The sequence below is a fragment of the Ambystoma mexicanum genome, chromosome 9 (genome assembly GCF_040938575.1).
Source record: "Ambystoma mexicanum isolate Mex_15411 chromosome 9, UKY_AmexF1_1, whole genome shotgun sequence".
Classification (NCBI taxonomy): Eukaryota; Metazoa; Chordata; class Amphibia; order Caudata; family Ambystomatidae; genus Ambystoma; species Ambystoma mexicanum.
In genome coordinates, this window is record NC_090931.1 from 1,226,548,859 (window position 1) to 1,226,568,041 (window position 19,183).

A 19,183-nucleotide genomic window follows, 5' to 3' on the forward strand; every position below is an offset into this window, starting at 1 on the left:
CACAACTATAGGCATTGCCAATGCTTGTTTTTAATGGCAGCTGCTGGGCATTGTGGGATGTATTAACCCACTTATGCTCTGCCCTGCGGCATCACTGTGTTCTAGTGGTGCCAGAATTATCAAAATGGCTGCAAAACTCTTGTGCGCGCTAAAACCTATGGAGATCGCGCTTTACAACCAGAAAAGATGGCTGCCAAATCTACCATGCAGGTTGTCAGTGGTGGAACGGAGATCTCACTCCTGAAACATGGTACTGGGCTTCACAACAAGTGAAAATGGAGCCCAGAGGGAAAAGCAGCGCTTTGCTGAAAGAAATCCCAAATCTTGCTTTTAAATCCTTTTTCTTGGTTGCTGAAACTGCAGAAGTGCCCGATTGAAATCACTTACAGCATGGGAGGGAGCACATCAAAGACTGTCAGTGAAAGAGCAGTACTAAAAAGTAGCTCCGATTTAAGAAAAGGATGGCGCAAGATGGGCGGGCGGGAGGGAGGGCAGACAGTGCAGGGGTCATGGTGCGGCCAGATGCCAGCTGATAGAGTAAGGAGCCGAGTGCGTCACTGATAATGCTCCACTCGCTGGCTTGCATCTGCAGTTGCAGATCACAGTCCGAGCAATTGCAGCGGCTACCAGGCCAGACAGGGGCGCAAATTAAAGTTTAGATAGATCGCAATCAAGAATTCATTAAAAAAAACAAGGTTTGCGAGGGTAAACCAAGGAAAGGAACATGTAGTCGTATTCAAATAAGCATTGCATCTGCAATTCGATGTAGTCATTTTATATCGAACTGTCTGGCTACAGGGTGATGACAGAAAATGGAGGGGAAAAAAACGAATGTGGCAAAGTGCTAACATATTAAGTGCCTGTAGTGACCTACAAAAGGCACGTGCAAGTGTAAACTGAACATTATATCATCAACCCCACACATGTTCAGGCATCCACAGCATCTCGTACCAAACAAGTGGCACAACGTGTGTAGCCATTTGGACCTATACCTTTGTATGGTGGGCATAAGGCAGGCATGCCAACCAGTAGATCATGAGCTGTGTCTGAGCGATGCAGTTTACCGCTAGTCTGATCTGACCCCCTCCTCTGCTTCTAGGAGAACCAAATTGAGAGGTTGCCCAGCCTACATTTGAGATGCGTGGATATGTGCTTAGAAGTGGCTGCAAAGTGATATGATCGCTTATTTCTCACGCGCTTAATAAATACCCAGAGGTTTTGAAGCGCGGACCAGGGATCGAACTGTGGTGCTCCGCGTATTCTTGCGTCCAAGGCCAGGACGTGGCCCCGGAGCCGGCCTCCTGAGACATGTAGCTCTCTATTAAGTAGCTTAATAAATAAATGACACGATTATTTAATTGTGTTTTCTGTGTGCTTGCACAGTGTCTCAGACTGGACTGAGGTAGCGCTTATCTGCAGCAGTAGGGCGCTGTAAACATTGCCGAAAAACACGATGACAACACATAAGACCCACCAGTGACCAGGCCCAATAGCACTATTCTCCGGCTCGGTCTTTGCCTAACAAGGTGATTAAACTCTGTTGTCCGATTCCCAGTCTGCCCCCATCCCCGGCCAACCCACTAGCTAGTTAAACGCAAAACGCGTAACATGCACAATCGATACCAGGAAAGAATCGAAAGATACACCTGGGCCGAGTGGACGGTCGGGGAGTGACAAACTCCACTGATCTGATCTTCTGATCTTGAAAATCTTTCAGCAGAAGCCATGCCATTATCAGATGATAAAGAGCGGCCGCCAGGACAGCGACGCAGGAATGGATGGGCTATCCGACCCCCACCCCCCTCTTTGCTGTGAACCAATCGAGGCCCTGGACATGTTTTACAAAGTGGCCCCATACATCGTGTGAGCAGGTCAAACCAGACAAAAGAGGCCCTTCGTGCAGAGACCCCCTTGGAACTCTCCAGAGCTCCCTCTAGGCCAGTCCACTCCTGCTTCCCAGGTCAAATGGGAATTATTCTCCACAAACTCCAGACATCGGCTGCCATGCGGGCCCTGGAACTAAAGCGGGTAATTGAGGCGTGCCACAAAAGGTATAGGCAGTGATCAAATGTACACCATGTCCCCTCCTGCTACACGCCAGCAAAATAGAGTGGGCTAATGCACCTGCCGCAGAGCTGTATTCGGCAATGTCGAATTCCAGCCGGCAGTCTTCCCCTCTTTTCTTTTGTTTGGGCGTGATGAAATAAGCACTGCTTGCAACTTCTTGAGTATGAAGACATGCCCCCAGCCCCCCCCCCCCATCCCTGCTCATCACATCTCTAATATTTCAAATGCACGCGGTCCGACAGCCACACAGGGCATATTTGAAGCTGGCAGGGTTGGGGCAAAGAAGGTGGTATTCAGTTGTGTTGTCCTATGAACAGAAATGCACACCATGGCTCATGTTCAAAGCAATTCACTTTCAAATGCAATACACATGGCATGTCTGATCCCATCCCAGCGCCCCACCCCTGCCCCCCGACAGCCGCAAATGCCCAGCCAGCTGCAGGGCCTCCCTGAGACTCGTGTCTTTTAGGCTCCCGGGCAGACAGGGCCATTCTTTCTCGGTGGAGCAGCAGCACATCCTTTCATGTTCAGCTTCTGCAGGACCGTAAAAGCAGGCTGGGCTGCGAGGGGCTTATCGTGGCTCAGAATGAGATCCGCCACTCCCAGACCTGCCAACCCTCTCGATTTAGGCGGGAAACTCCCGATGGTATCAAAAACGCACCTGTTTTGTTTACTATCTCCTGCCTAAAATAATTAATACCCAATGGGAAAATTCAATTCTGCCGATTTCTGTAGCAGAGTTTCCCTCCCAGGTGCTGCAAAACCTTGGCATGTATGCACTCCTACCATTGAAGAAACAATCATGAAGAGATATTAAAATTGCCAACTTGCCACACTGAACACAGCTCGTAATGCCCAGGTGCGCCCGCCAATAGAATCAAACAAAGAAGGAGGAGGAGGTTGCATAACGCACATGCAGTGCGTGGTGCGAGCAGTTGTGGGGTGTTAAATCGCACAGCAGAAGACTGGGCCGGGCAAGGAAACACACGTGAAAGCAGTGTTCATGTGAGCAGTGCCTGCTGATCGGGCCGACTCAGGACACTGCTTACAGTGCTCCAGGGGCTGTTGCTAGACCACGAATCAAGTGGTGCAAGGCCCCCCCCCCAATGACATTAATATAGCCTTAGAATGTCCCACCTGAGCTTAGAATGCCGTGGGTGGAGAAGTTGGGCTGACACCCAGCACAGTCGTGGACAGGAATTGCAGTCAAAGGTCCTCCATCAGGCCCGCTTGCCGCCACGCCCTTAACTTTAGCTCCAAGGACTTTAATGAATGTAGGTGGTGCGTTGATATGTAGGGTCCGTTGGTCTCATTATGGGGGAGGGACCTACGTGGGGTGTGGGGTGGAAAAGGGGAAGTGACGCACGAGAACAGGAAGTCCTCAGTTGTAAGATAATAAATGCTGGAACCAGCCGCACTGCCTCCGCGCTCAGTTATTGGGCCTGTAAGGGCAACATAAGCAGCCTCTGCGCTTCTACATTGGCAATGAGTAGCCAAGGCACCTTGCGCGTGTGTGTAGGAGAACATGCCAGCACAAGCCAGTGCCTTGTCCCTCACAACACTGATGCAGCGCTGGTCAGTGACAATTATTACAGGCAGGCCGGCCTAAAGCACCCATGGCCTAAAGGCCCCCTCCCCCACAACAGGGAGGAAGATAATCGCCCTAGGTGGTGGCAGATGACCCTGCAGTGTCAGCACACCGCCTCAATATCCGGTGGCAATAACCATGTGGTTCCGGGTCGCAGCAGTGTGTGCAGCTGGCCCCAACAAAGCTGTATGGATAGGCGCAACAGTTTGAGCAAGCACCCAGGCCACCCTGTACATAACGGGTGCTGGCCATCATGCCCTCAACGCGGAGCAAGAGGGACCCCACCATAAGGGGATTTGTGGGTCCACGTGTGACACCTGGCAGCAACCCAAGGCAGAGGGGGCACTGGAACTTCCCGCTTATGCACCACAGGAGGCACAAGATAACAGCCACCTGACAAACCATGCAGAAGAAGGCATGGGTGAAGGGGACACCCATTGGCGCAAGGCTTAGAGGGGAGTCTGCATCACAATGTCAGAAGAAGACATCCCAGCCACTATATCATCGCGCCCCTCAGGAACATTCCAGATGGCGCAAAGCAAGACCATCCCATGGCAGGTCCCAGTGGCATTTCACTTGACAAACAAGCAATTTGGGCCCACGGTTAGTCGGGTGGTCCAAAAACTTCCAGGTGTACATGGGGCAATGGGGTTCATGGATGAAGAGAGCAGGAAGAATTTGCTGACCCTGGCAGCGGGTGCATCCGTAGGAGAGCTATCTTGTATGAACTGGTGGATGAAGAGAAGGCAACTTTTAAAGAGATTCGAGAGTCCCTGGCCAGCTACTTCCCTACGCACACCAAGCTCCACTATGAACCGCACATTCCACACCACGACTCAGGTGGTGGGGTACACTCTCGCCAACACACAAATCCTCGGGGAGGAGGCGCTCATGCCGCCCATGGTGCAATCTACGGGAAGTAGCGGCGGGCTCCCAGTCACCCACTTTAATGTTCTTTGCATCAACATTAAGAGTCACCTGGTGAGAAACCATAAATGGCTACCAAGAACCTAATCTGGTAAACGAATGCCGGCAACAAGAGCAAACACTACAGTATCCGGAATTCCATCCTGGATTCCAAACTGGGCACAATATAATCTATCCCGTTAATTTGGAGCCCTGAAGGGCACCGCTTGGTTTCCATCAAGCGCCAGCATCGGTCCTTCCATGTACTGCGGGCAGCCCGTGAAGCAGAGGAAGCAAAGCCACTGCTCAGAGTACTTTCCTTTTGCAAGTGTTACAGTCACTTACAAGACCGCTGCGTTCACAGCGATTATTTAAGGCCCAAACATCAAACTCGGAGCACTAGAACTCAGCCCCAGGATCAAAGTGCTGCCAACCAGCAAAAGGACGAGCAAAAACCTCGGCAGCTTCTCCTCTGCAGCTCTTTCAGGCTTCAATAAACCACAATGTCCGAGGTCCATTTGCTGCCCAAGGACTTTTTTTTGGGAGTGGAGACGCCCATTTTCTATGATCATGAACGTTTCAAAACAGGTTTTCAGACCCCAAAATGTGCTCTCGCCACTAACCATTGGCGAGTGATAATGGACTCCTGGCGAATGAGAAATAGTGTGCTGTGTGAATGTGGACCACGCAAGAAGGGAGTGACTCTGCAGGCCTGGACAGCAGCTTGCAACTCAAACTGCCTGCTCCATCTTTACGATTATAGCGTGGGGGTGAACTATCCATGTATTTATTAGCACTACTAACAAGCAACAGCAAAGGGATTTCAGAGAATTTTGAAACTTTACAACCGTTTGCATTTGGTTGTTTTTTTCTGTGCTTTAGGTCCGCCGCCAAAAAGATTGACCCAGGCCCCGGGACGCATGAAATGCGGGCCGTTGGAGGGCCTGGGTGTTTAGATGCGGGCTGGGGGTGAAGATGGCGCGAAAGCCATGGGGAGGGGCGGCGTGATGGCGCCACCAAAACAAAAGGAAACAGGAAGGGAGGAAGCGGCACCTGGAAAAGGTGCGAAAGGTAGCGGCGGGGGGCCAGGGAAAGCCCGGCCCCCAGGGGAAAGACAAAAGAGCGTAGGGGTATAAGAGGGGTAAGAAAGATAACCAAATCACAAACCAGGTAAGGAGCCTACCCTGCGGGTAAACTCCTTGAGACCTGGACAGAGGAAAGCTTTTTTGCTCTTGCGAGCTCAATTGATCTTTCCTTTTGAACGTTAGCTCCTACGGGCTTATCACATTGCGAGTCTTTTGCATACATTTCAGGCTGCTTTCTTACCTGTTCTACGGCGGCAAGCGTGCACCAGCACGGGGAAGCAGGACGGCATCCGGAGGTCGGCGGAGGAGAAGGTAGCCGGCGTGACGGAGGAACGGAGCTGCAGTGAGGATCCGACTCGAGCGCGGCGCAGGAAGACGTGTCGGGAAGAAGGACGCACATTGGAAACCCGGTGACACGCCTAGCGGAGGCATCGCCGCAGAGGAAGGAGGTCAGCCCGGCCGCGGTAAGCAGAGGAACAGCAACAGCAGGGGGGGTGCACCCGAACGAACGTACAAGGAAGTGAAGGGGCGGAGCATGAAGCAAAACACTAAAGCCCTTAAAGGGGCAGGCGGAAATGACTGGAAACACAACAGGAAGCACGACAGAAGCCCGGGAGACAAGCCTGTGTGCGGCAGGGGGCGGAGCCTGAAAAAGAACACGGGGGGGGAAACCCTTAAAAAGGACAGGAAGAATTTGCTGAAAGCACGAACAACATCATAAAGAAAAGACACCAAGCACACAGTAGGAAGCCTCCAGCAACAACAGCTGAAAAATAGAACGAAATAATTGCAAAATGTATCACAACCAGCAGCAAGGAGGGGAAAGGAAGATAACCTGGCAGACACAAGGCAGGCAACAAGGAGGATGGCAGAAGAAAGGGCACAGAGGGCCCAGGAATTCAGTGACTGGGCAAGGAAAGCAGAACAGGAGTATGGAGCACAGTGGGTGCTGGATGTGATGGGAAAGGAAGAGAGGGCTAGGGCATTGTCGCCTTTGCTGTTCATAGAGCCCAGCAGCAGTGAAGGAGAGGTGGAGGTGCCTCAAGGGCAGACAAGAAAGAGAAGAACCGAGGAGACCCCAGACACAACCAGAAGCATCCAGGAAGAAGAAGAAGAAGGAGAAAAACAAAGGTACTGTAAACAAAAATGTGGGGGAGAACATTGTCGAAAACTTGTGTCACGGGTAAGAGTAAGTCACCCATAACCAGTGACAGAAGAGGCAAAGGAAATAAGGGGCAAAAAGGGGACCAATGGGAGAGTGCATCAGAGGAAATAAGCAGTGATGAGGAAAAGGATCATTTAAAGGCATGGGTAAAATGGAGAAGGGTAGTAAGCAAGGGGAAGCGTAAGGTGGCAGGGGGAACAGGGAGGAAACCAATGGAGACTCTGGTCCCGGCACCACAAGGGGCACTAGCAATAGCAGTACCAAACCAGGTGACAACAACCCCTCCACAGCAAATAACATCGCTGGGGACCACAACAGCGCCAGTGGCAGGGAACCTTCCCCAAGGGGGGGGGGGGTTCCACCACAGGCGGTAGGGAACAACAGGACAGGGCCCAACCATGACAAAATATGGCAGGCCATCAATGGGCAAAGATGCACAGGGCAGGGCAATGAAGGCAATGGCGTGGTATATTAGCGATAAAGTGAAAGGAAAAAATATGGAGGAAGGAATTGATCGACATATAGACATTGCTGGATTGTCAGAAAAGAGGGCTAGATGTACCCCCAGAAGACATAAAAGAGGATGAGAAAGGTTTGGCAAAGAAGGGGCCAGTTACAAGAAACTTTGACAATTGGATGGAGGCATTTAGTGTAATGTCCTCAATCATACTGCAGAAATTCCCGGAAGATGGGGCGTCACTGGTTTCATACCAACAAAGAGTCTTAAAAGTGCACACAGCATTCGGGGGTGATGCTTGGCAGGAATATGATTACGAATTTAGGAAGGAGATGGACTGCTTCCCAGATATGGGCTGGGACGAGGAGAACTACAACCTATACATATTTAATGTACTAAAAGAGAAATGGGGAAACAATGAAAGAAGCACAGGAGGGCAGCAGAGGAGGCAGTATTGGCAGAGCGATTATAGATCAGACTACAGATACAACAGTAGAAAGTATGATTACAGCTATGACAGATCAAGGGATCAGAATTTTCGGAGCAAAAATTACGGGTCGCAGAGGGGATGGCAGAGCAGTCTGCCCCCAACCACACAAGGGGGGGCAATGCGACCATGGGGACGGCACGAACAGAACAGGGCCAATGCAGGAATTTTCAGAAGGGAGTGCCATGCAGCTGGGGATGGAGTGCAAGTTCAGCCACAAGTGCGAGAGGTGTAAAGGGGACCACAGCAGCTCCAAATGCATAAGACCGGAAACAACAGGCAACAGGAACAATGAGAAAAGGAATTAGGGGTTGGAACGAGAAGGGAGCCACCCCAGTAAGAATTGACAGGATGGGGAGGTGGCTCCAGCAGTACCCAGATCAGGACGCACCGAATATTATCAGAAAGGGCTTCTTAGAGGGCTTTCACATACCTTTTAGGGGCAAGGGAACACAGGTCATTTCAAAAAATCTAAAATCAGCCACGGAGAACAAAGAAATGGTGACCAAGAAAATCCAAAAAGAGGTGGAGTTGGGTAGGATAGGGGGACCTTTCTCCACATTGCCATTTAGAGAGTTCATATGTTCACCACTGGGCCTGGTACCTAAAACGGAAGAGGGGGAATACAGGTTAATACACCACTTATCATACCCCCCCCAGGGGCATCGGTGAACGAGGGTATTTCTCAAAGTGAGGCAACAGTGACCTACTCGGATTTTCAGGAAGCGGTAGAACTAGTGAGAAAGGCAAGAAAGGGGGCATGGATGGCAAAGGCAGACATCAAATCAGCATTCAGACTATTGCCAGTTAACAGCGAATCACAGAGGTGGTTGGAAAAGGAATGGGAGGGCGAGTATTTTATAGACAGATGCCTCCCAATGGGATGCGCCATTTCCTGCGCATCCTTTGAAAGGGTAAGCTCATTTCTGCAATGAGCAGTCACAAAAGAGATGGGGATGCCGGGATAGTACACTACCTGGATGACCTCTTGTTTGTTGGGACAAAGGGTTCAGAACAATGCAAAGCAACCCTGGACAAATTTGCATAACTAGCGACTGGGGTTTCCCACTAGCAGAAGACAAAACGACAGCCCCACGCAGGTGATTCAATTCCTGGGGATAGAGATTGACTCAAGCGAAGGGGTATGCAGGATACCAGACGACAAGGTCACAGAACTGCTGAAAACATTAATGGAGCTAAAAGGAAGGAACAAGGCAACTGTGAGAGAATTGCAAGCACTCGCAGGAAAGTTAAACTTTGCTCGGAAAGTCATACCACAAGGGAGGGTCTTCCAGAGAAGCATTGAGCTTAGAACAAGGGGGGCCATGGAGGGACACCACAGGGTGAGAATAGGGGGAGGCATCAAAAAGAACCTAGATGTCTGGGCGGATTTCCTAAGTAAGTTTAACGGTTCAGTCATCTGGCGCACACCAATAAACAATGAAGAAAGAAGGGTATTATTCATAGATGCAGCAGGAGGACTGGGTTTTGGTGCAATATTGGGGAAGGGATCGTGTGCAGAGGAATGGCCAGAAGCATGGCATGAGGCAGGATGGACAAAAAACATAACGCTGTTAGAGCTCTTTCCAATATGGGTAGCATTATGTGCATGGGGAGAAGAGTCAGGGACAAAGAAGTAACAGCCTGGTCTGACAATATGGCAGTGGTGCACGTATTGAATAAAGGAAGCACAGCTTGCCCAAAAGTATTGCAATTAATGCGGGCCATCACGGGGAATGTCTACATAGGAATACAAACATAAGGGCGAGACACATAGTTGGAGAGGTAAATGTGGTGGCTGATGCCTTGTCTCGTTTTCAGTGGAAAAAATTCAGGGAGCTGAGACCCGACGCCAACAAGGAGAAAACGTCCACGCCAACCAAGGCATGGGTCCCGCTGGAAGAAATGGAAAAGAAAGCACGGTTGGCCAAAAGGTCGACTCAAAAGAAACTAGAAAGGAACACACGGTTGGCCGAAAGTTCGACTCAGGGAAAAACAAAGCACCACAGGGAATGGAACGGGTCATCAACAAATTGACCAGGAACGCCCTGACATACAAGACAGGTAAGCAATATGAAAAGCATGTGAAAGAGGTATTAATGGAAACAGGAGCAAGAAATGTGGGGGATATCTCAACTGAAAAAATGTGTGAATTTTTGGAGAAGGCATTTGACAAGGGTAAAAGGAAAAGCTGGGCGGCGGCGCTTCTGGCCGCAGTGGCATACAATACGAAAGCAGCAGGCACGGGGGACCCAACAAACAGCCCTAGAATAAAATATGCTTTGAAAGGTTGGGCAAAATTGGAGGTGAAGAAAACAGACAGCAGAAGGCCAGTAAACTTTGGGAAGTTAGTAATATTGCTGAGAGTATTAGAAAAAACGTGCAATAACGCATATGAAACAGCTTTGTTCAGGGCAGCATTTGTGCTTGCATATTATGGGGCTTTTAGGGTTGGGGAACTGGTGGCCAGTAAAACGGTGGCAGGGAATGGGCTGGCGTTAAGGGATATTAGCGTTGGAAGCAAAGGCATGTCAATAATGTTCAGAAAATCAAAGACGGACCAGGCGGGTAAGGGGAGAGGAATAGACCTCAACTAGGGAGAGGAATAAACCTCAACTGCATCAAAGAAAAAGACCACTGTCCCAGAGGCATAACCCAAGAATTCCTAACCATCAGACCAAAGGTAGAAGGGCAGCTCCTAATACACAAAGACGGCAGGGCACTCAGCAGGTACCAATTCCAGGCAGTATTAAAACAGGTAGTGGCCAAGGCAGGTTGGGACCCAGCCGATTTCGGTACACACTCATTTAGGATAGGAGCAGCCACGTCAGCATGGGCAGGGGGCCTGGGAGCGGAGGGGATGAAGAAGATCGGGGGGTGGAAATCACAATGTTTTAAAAGATACATAAGGGAGGAACTGATATGAGCATTTCTCTCCCCATTTCCACAGAGGCGGGGCCATACAAATCGGCTTGGATAGTGGGGCACTCTTTCGTGACCCGGGCAGGCAGGTGGTTGGAGGAAGTGGAGCAAGGACTGCATTTCAAAAACACAATCACAGCATGGTGGGGCACCCGGGGGATGCATTGGGAAGACATCCACGACAGGCTGTCGGACCTGATAGGGTTCAGGGCCCCCCCCCCCAACCACCTCCCCCCCTCGAGTACCTGATTATACACCTCGGGGGAAATGACTTGGTGAGCACAAATAGGGGAGAATTGCAGAGGAAAATCTGCGGGTCCCTGAACAGCATAGCCCACTGTTGGTGGAAAACTGAAATCTTTATGTCAGAAGTAATACCACTGAGAGTCTGGCATGGCGCACAGAGAAGACACGCTATTGAAATAGCCAGAAAAAAACTGAACAAAACTGTAGAAAAATACTACAAGAGCACAGGGCTCCATTTCTTGAGGCACGGGTTATACCAGAACAATCCTGACATGTTTCATCAGGATGGGGTGCACCTGTCAGCGAAAGGAATGGGGGTATTTACGGAGAACATTTTGAGGGGCCTCAGGGAACGGGGCTGTAGGTAGAAGGCTTTTGGGGGGGGACCTGAGTGGGTGTTGGAAACACCCCCACAGGTGTGGCGGCATGTGCCCAGGGACGGAGGCCCAAGGAGGACAAGAACTCGGAAGAAGCCTTGGGCAAACCCGGAACTGGACACAGTGTGCCCAAAAGCTGATAACAATGTATTATTTTCTTATGTTATGTATTTTCTGCAAGAAAATGAAAATGCCTACGGCCTACTATATTTCCACAAATGCAACTAGTCTGTGCTATCATTACTTGCTTAGGGATCTGGGAGGGGGAGCAAAGGGAGCCCACACTACTCAGCCTATGACCCAGGCCCCGGGACGCATGAAATGCGGGCCGTTGGAGGGCCTGGGAGTTTAGGCGCGGGGTGGGGGTGAAGATGGCGCGAAAGCCATGGGGAGGGGCGGCGTGATGGCGCCACCAAAACAAAAGGAAACAGGAAGGGAGGAAGCGGCACCTGGGAAAGGTGCGAAAGGTAGCGGCGGGGGGCCAGGGAAAGCCCGGCCCCCAGGGGAAAGACAAAAGAGCGGAGGGGTATAAGAGGGGTAAGAAAGAACCAAATCACAAACCAGGTAAGGAGCCTACCTCTGCGGGTAAGCTCCTTGGGACCTGGACAGAGGAAAGCTTTTTTGCCACCCACCCCACCCTGCAAAAAATAACAGAAAAGAAGGAAAGGAACAGAAAACGGAACGCTGAGTACTTTCTTCGTACACGGTCCAAAGCAAGTCGTAGGCGGCATGTGCCAGGGACGGAGACCCAAGGAGGACAAGAACTCGGAACAAGCCTTGGGCAAACCCGGAACTGGACACAGTGTGCCCAAAAGCTGATAACAATGTATTATTTGCTTATGTTATGCATTTTCTGCAAGAAAATAAAAATGCCTACGGCCTACTATATTTCCACAAATACAACTAGTCTGTGCTATCATTACTTGCTTAGGGATCTGGGAGGTGGAGCAAAGGGAGCCCACACTACTCAACCTATGTAAAACTGGAAAGTATCAGATTGTGTAAAGGTAGGACCTGCTTTGTCACAAGTGCCCAAGAGAACTTTGCTACTCATCTGGGGCCACATTTATGACATATGAACCTACACACCAGTAATCCGAGGCGCCCATATCCCAGGCTTCAAAATCCGCACTCGTCACTAGCCACTGGCCACTGAACATGGAATCTTGGCGAGTAAGAAATGGCGTGCCGAGTGTGCGCAGAATTAAGGTGGCACGTGACTGCATGGCTAGCTGGCAGCTTGCAAATTAGCACATTCACCGCTGCCCGTATCCTCCGTGGCGCAATAGTTCAGCACACGTCCACGCAGCGCATGTGCTCTCCCACAGCCCAAACGCGCCCAGGGACAGGGTCGCAGACGTGTGCGATAGCTCCGTGGGAAGAAGGGGCAGCAGAGCGTAGCACGTTTCCACAATCCACAGATGCAGCAGCAATCGGGGTAAAGCACAACGCCGCCATCACTGCTGGCAGCGAACGGCTTGGTCCCCCTGGGACGAGTCATGCGAGGAATAAACACTGAACGCTCGAGGCAGTAATAGTACATGGGGGAGCACCGTGAGGAATGCTCGTTTGCCATTATAAAGACCTGCCACCGCCAAGCACGCGCCTAGACAGAAAGAAAGGGAAGCACGAGTAGCCGATTCACAAATGTCACGTTGCAAATCTAAGAGCGCCAATTACAGCCCTGAAGCTATGCAGCTGCTAAGGACCACGTGCATGACGGGAAAGGAAAGCTAGAACTTCAATAATAACAGAGGTTGCAGCGTGAACAATAGCAGCTTGGTAAGTGGGGATACCCCGCTCCCTTCCCAATGCTTTATGCACTACACGGCTATGCAGCAGGACCTTCCCCGACTAGACCAATGCTCCGAGCCAGGAAGGGGGAGCCGCGCAAGCCTGGGCGGGATCATGGTTCCCTTAGCTTAGATCCATGTTCATGTAGGATAGTGTAGGCTGTGGTTTAGCAAACCCGTGGCGCATTATGCTTTTGATTTAACCATGCACTGAACAGTAAACCTATGCTGCTGTGGGCATCGCCACCTACCAGTGTCCCTGAATACATGTGTCGGATACCCTAAAGGGAACACTGCAAACTGGCATCGCTCGACAGTCCGCAGAGAGGAAAGACTGTACCCCTAGTGACCGCCCTACACGGAGAACCGTGTACGTTTGATTCGAGGGCTTTACTGGGGAACTCTTCAAGGCACGAACATCAATCAGTTTCCAAACATTGCATGCAACATATCCAAAAATGAAAACTATTGTTCCCACCTAGCCGGCATAAAGATGCTTTGGCGGAGAGGGAGTAGCATAACATGTGTCACCGTTTGGAGAACAAAAACTGCAACTACTGGAACAGAACTGGGGGGAAAAACACAACACGTTCTTTAAAATAAACAAAAACTCAAGCTAGATCAGGGCTGGATTGTCCTTTGCAGAGGTTTTTCTTCAGAGTCAGACAAGAATTCAGAATGCTTGGTGAACAATAAAAAGAAAAGTGGGACCAAAAGGTGTATATGAACATTACTAGAGCACGTGTGTCACCATGGGCAGTGGCCATTAAAAGATTTTTTTTTTTGTTGGAATATTTTTATTATATTTTCAAAAGCAAACCAAACACATTACAACTGTTTCAATGCGCAAAAAACATCATTAGACCATCATATTTCCATTAAAACTCCCCAACTCCCCCCCCCCCCTTAAACTAGAGCCAATTTGCACATGTCTTCTACTGGAGCATTATCAGGTGGCACAATACTTAAGCGGTCATCACCCGAGTCCTCTGTTCCGTTGTTGCCCTGGTAAGGATTTGCCATAGAGGCCACCAATTGCCGCCAGGCCAGCAGGGGCCCTACTTCCTCCTCGCCCCCCCTTGGTGACTGCTTCAAACCAGACAACAGATTCAGCTTCCGCCCATTTCAAGAGGTCCGCCCACCATAGCTCCACCCTAGGTCTATGGGTCGCCTTCCAGCCCATTGCAATCCTGCGCTTGGCCAAAACATAAGCCAAGTCCTTCATCTTGCTCATGTGTTTTGAATGCCGGGGTCTAGGAAAAAGCCCAAGCATGCATGACCAGGCCGATTCCACATCCAACACCACTCCCCCACCAGCCAGTTTCGTTTTAACCTCATCCCAGAACCTGAGCATTTCCGGGCAAGCCCAAAACATGTGTATCAGCCCCGCATCCAACTCCCCACACCTGGGGCATGGCTGCCTAGCTGGTCCCCCAAACTTTGCAATCTTCCCGGGCGTCAGGTAAGCCCTATGAGTAATGTACAGTTGAAGTTGTTGGAATCTCACATTCCGGGACACCTTTTTATGGTACCTCTGAGCCCACACCCATTGCCCGTCTGTCATGGGTCCTCCCACCTCCTCTTCCCATTCCTGTATTAATTGGAGCAACTCCTTCCCCGCCCTTACTCGCAGGAGCTCATATATCCTTGATATCTCGTGCCCCCCTCTGATACATCATACATGGTTTCCAGGGAGGCATCAGGATCCTCCGCTAGCACTGTCTCGGGCCATCTTTCTCTGGTCTTTTTCACAAGCCTAGCGTAAGTTATATATTGGCCACCATGCACACCCGTCTCTTCCTGCAACCTCTGGAAGTCCAATGCCTCCCCCTCCTGCCATATGTCTCCGCAGGTGGCCAGGCCTACCTGTTCCCAGTATCTCCGGACGGATTCGAGTAGTTGAGAGTCGCTCCCGCACAGTGCCACCAGTGGGGCCTGCTGGGAGTACGGCTCCAAATCCCCCATCATCCTCCAAGTCCTTTGCCAGATCTCCCAGCCCAGCCTCAGCAGCCGCCCCCTGCCCACCAGTTTGTCTCTACACAACCACACCACTTCCTTCAAAAAGTATGGGGCTGAATCCCCACACAGAAGCCTAGCCTCTGCCGAGTCTTCCGCCGAAAGCCACCTGGCTACATACAGCAGCTGCCCCGCCAGGTAATAGAGTTCAAAATTTGGCAGGCCTATACCCCCCCTTGTCATACGGGTTCTGAAGATTCCACAGGGCCACCCTGTTCCTGGAGTTACCCCATACAAAACCCCTGCACACGCTGTGAACTTTCACAAATAGGCTTCTGGGTATTAAAAACGGGACATTCACGAAAAAGTGCAAGAGTGTAGGCAATACCACCATCTTGAGCAAGGCCGCTCTCCCCATCATAGTCAGGGGCAATCTAGCCCAAAACACCATGCTATTCTTGATCCCCCCCTATCGCTCTTTCCGTGTTATGTTTGTGTTCCGCCTCGATCTTATGGTACATATTTACTCCCAAATACTTAAATTTCTCTGTCTGCCATAGTATTGGCAGGATAGGCAACCTCTGCGACGGGACATTCCTATATCTGCCCAAAGGAAAAAGACTAGACTTTCTGGGGTTCACCGATATGCCCGAAAGGGTGGCGTACCGTTCCATTACCTCCAACACATACCTCAGATTTTCTTCCGGATAACGCAAGTAAAGAAGCATGTCATCCGCATATAGTGATATCAGATGCCTACCACTGATGGTGCTTATGCCCACCTCCCCATATTGTTGTCGCAGGCATATCGCCAACGGCTCTAATGTCAGTATGTATAGCATGGGTGACCAGGGGCATCCCTGTCTGGTCCCCCTACTAAGTTGCCAGGTGTCTGAGACCGTGGACCCCGTTTTGACTCTCGCCATCGGGGCGCTGTATAGCAACTGGACCCACCTGAGGTATCCAGGTCCCATTCCGTATCCCCTCAGGACCGCTTTCAACCAGGGCCATCTTACCGAATCGAAGGCTTTGACCGCGTCTAACGACACTATGGCCAGCTCGCCCATATCCACCTCAGTTTGGTCAATGATATGGTGTAGCCTCCTATGGTTATCGGTGATGTTCCTGCCTGGAACATATCCCGTCTGATCTGGGTGTATCAGCTTCCCAATAACCTTCTTCAACCTATAAGCCAGCTCTGCAGTAAGTATTTTGCCATCCTGGTTGAACATGGACAACGGTCTGTAAGACCCGCACTCCACGGCCGGCTTACCTGGTTTCAAGAGTGGAATGATCACAGCCTCGCGGAGGGACAATGGGAGTTCCCCTGCTCATAGGCCTCGTTGAAAGTGGCAAGCAGTGGCTGGAGCAGATCCTGCTTACATGGTTTGTAAAACTCACTAGGCAACCCATCTGAACCAGGTGCCTTGCATGTGGGCAGATTCTGAATCACCACCTCCAGCTCATCTGAGGTGACAGGCTCGTCTAATTCTGCGCGTTCTAGGTCGTCCAGGGTGGGCAACTCTATGTCCTCCAATGTGTCCAGTATGTCTCGGCACATATCCTCCTTCGTGTCCTCGTACAAGTGTCTGTAAAACTTAAGGAACTCCTTGTTTACCCCATCTTGGGTGTTGCAAATGCAACCTCCCTCATCCCTAACCTCACTGATCACCGAGCGGGGGTCTCACTCTTATACAGCCAGGCCAGCAATCTGCCTGGCTTGTCGCTCCCCGCAAGTATCCTCTCCGTGTATTTCCTGTAATTGAGTCTGCACAGCCTATCCCAGAGTGCACTACAGGACACCCGTAGCTCTTTTATCTTGGTTCTGTTATTATGGGCTGTGTTTTCACAACGCGTGAGATCCTCCAGCTCCCTTTCCGCTTCTTGGAGTTCCCTTTCTATACCCCCCTGGAGCCCTTTAGCCTTGGAGATGGCTACCCCATGCACCACCACTTTGAACGCTTCCCACAGAGTGCCCACTGAATGTACGCTTCCCATTTTTAAATCAAAATATTCTTCAATGGCATCCCACAGACCCTCCCGGAACCCCTCGTTCTGCAGCGCCTCGGTCCTGAGCCTCCATATTGGGATCCACGGTCTTGGGCCCTGGTGTCTCCACTCTACCACCAGGGGCGAGTGGTCAGATAATACTCGGGCCTTATATTCCGCTCCCACTATGTCTCCCACTAGCTCGGCCGTTACAAATATATAATCTAACCTTGTGTGCAAATCATGTGGCGCTGTGTAGTGTGAATATTGCCTATCCACAGGGTGCAACCTCCTCCACACATCCTCTAGGCCTAGGTCTTTCAGTAATGTTCCCAGCGCTTTAGCCGCCGGCGCCGTTTTTCCTGCCCTGTCCATTGACCTATCCATCCTGGGATTCAGGGTACAATTAAAGTCCCGCCCCCACACCACCGTACCACCTGCCAGGGGCCCAAGTTTACTGTAAAGGGTCCTAAAATAAGCTGCTGTGTCGTTATTGGGGGCGTACAAGTTTATGATGTGCACTTCCCTGTTTTCCAGGAGGCCCGTTACCACCACCATCCTACCCTCCGGGTCTACTGAAACGGCACATGCGGAGCCACCCAGGTGATGACCCCTCTAGCATACGCCGAGTACGCAGCACCTACAACATTGCCCTTCCATTTCCTCCTGACCACCTCCAACTTCTCCCTAGTAAGGTGGGTCTCCTGCAGCAGGGCTATGTCTATGCGCATCCTCTTTAAGTACAGCATCACTTTATTCCGTTTCAGGTAGCTGTTGAGGCCCCATACATTCCAGGTCACAACTTTGATATTACCCCACTCCATCTATTCGGACTATCCCCATCCTAACCCTTCCTTTAATGCTCCCATTGCTAGTTTGTTTTCCGGCTCTCTCCCTACTATTTACAAACAAAACCACCCTTCCCCATCCCCCAAATCTACACCAAAGCACACAACTCCCCCCCCCTACCAACCCCCAACAATTGCCCAACTCCATCCCTGGATCTCAGGCCTACCCACGTCTGGACCTGCCTCGTATTCGAGAACAAGGACCCCGCAGGGCGTCACCAATCTAACGGTGACCTAACTAAGTATACTACTATTGGGTTCAGAGGGCGCTTCCAGGAGCTCCCAGTCATCTATTTTAGGAGAGGTGCGTCCAACGGGACCCGCCGGCAGATACCATGACTTCCTCCCCACAAGCACAATACCATTCTATATTCCAGTCCCAGTGTCATGACTATGGCACCACGGGTGCCCTCGCAACGTGCTACTTATCTCCAGCCGCTTCCGTCTGGACATCCGGTTCCTGAGGTCGACCCTGCATATCCAGCCAATCCATCGCTTCAGTCGGCGTCTCAAAGAAAAGGGATCTGTTCTTGTAAAACACCTTTAGCCTGGCGGGATAGAGCAACATGTAGCGATGGCCTGCTTCTCTGAGCCTCCTTTTCACCGATCCGAAGTTCATTCGACTACACTGCACAAGGAGCGTGTAGTCCGGGTACGCCGTTATTTTCGCTGACCCCCTTTCTCACGTTCCTCCTTTCCGGAAAAATTCAAGAATCTTCTCGCAGTCAAGATAATTCAAGAGCTTCGCGATCAGCGGCCGCGGGGGGGCTCCTGGGGCCGGTCTCCTGGTCAAGGCCCTATGCGCCCTTTCAACCGCGAACCCCTGGGTCAACTCCCCGCCTGTAATCTCCTGCAAGAGCATGGTTTTGACGTATTCTGTGGGGTTCGATCCTTCCATCCCTTCCGATACACCCACTATGCGAATGTTATTGCGTCTGGCGTGCCCTTCTGCTTGCTCTGCTCTGTCCTCCAGGTTTCCTACTCGTTGCACGAGGGCATGAAGCTCCTTAGCATGTGCAGCGCACGCCTCCATGTTCGGGGCCAACTCCTTCTCCATTTCCCCAGTGCATTCCGTGATCGTTTGCACGTCGCGTCTCAGCAGGTTCACCTCTTCCTGGACCGCTCCGATCTTGAGGTCTAGGCCCTCCTGCAGCTCTTTCATGGCTAGGCCCAACTTCGTTTCCCAGGCCACCTTCAAGTCCGCAATTGCTGCCAGCACCTCCTGGATAGTGCCCAGTGGGTCCACCGCCGCCGCAGGGGTCTCTTTACTTTTGCCCCCCCTCCGCACCCGGGGGCG

The 19,183-nt window shown here is 51.1% G+C and overlaps 1 protein-coding gene across 4 annotated transcripts in view; it reads right to left on the reverse strand.

The window, feature by feature from the left end:
• MGAT5 (alpha-1,6-mannosylglycoprotein 6-beta-N-acetylglucosaminyltransferase) overlaps positions 1 to 19,183 on the reverse strand; it is a 1,044,542-nt gene that overhangs the window by 807,431 nt on the left and 217,928 nt on the right. The gene's annotated exons all lie outside the window — the stretch shown is intronic.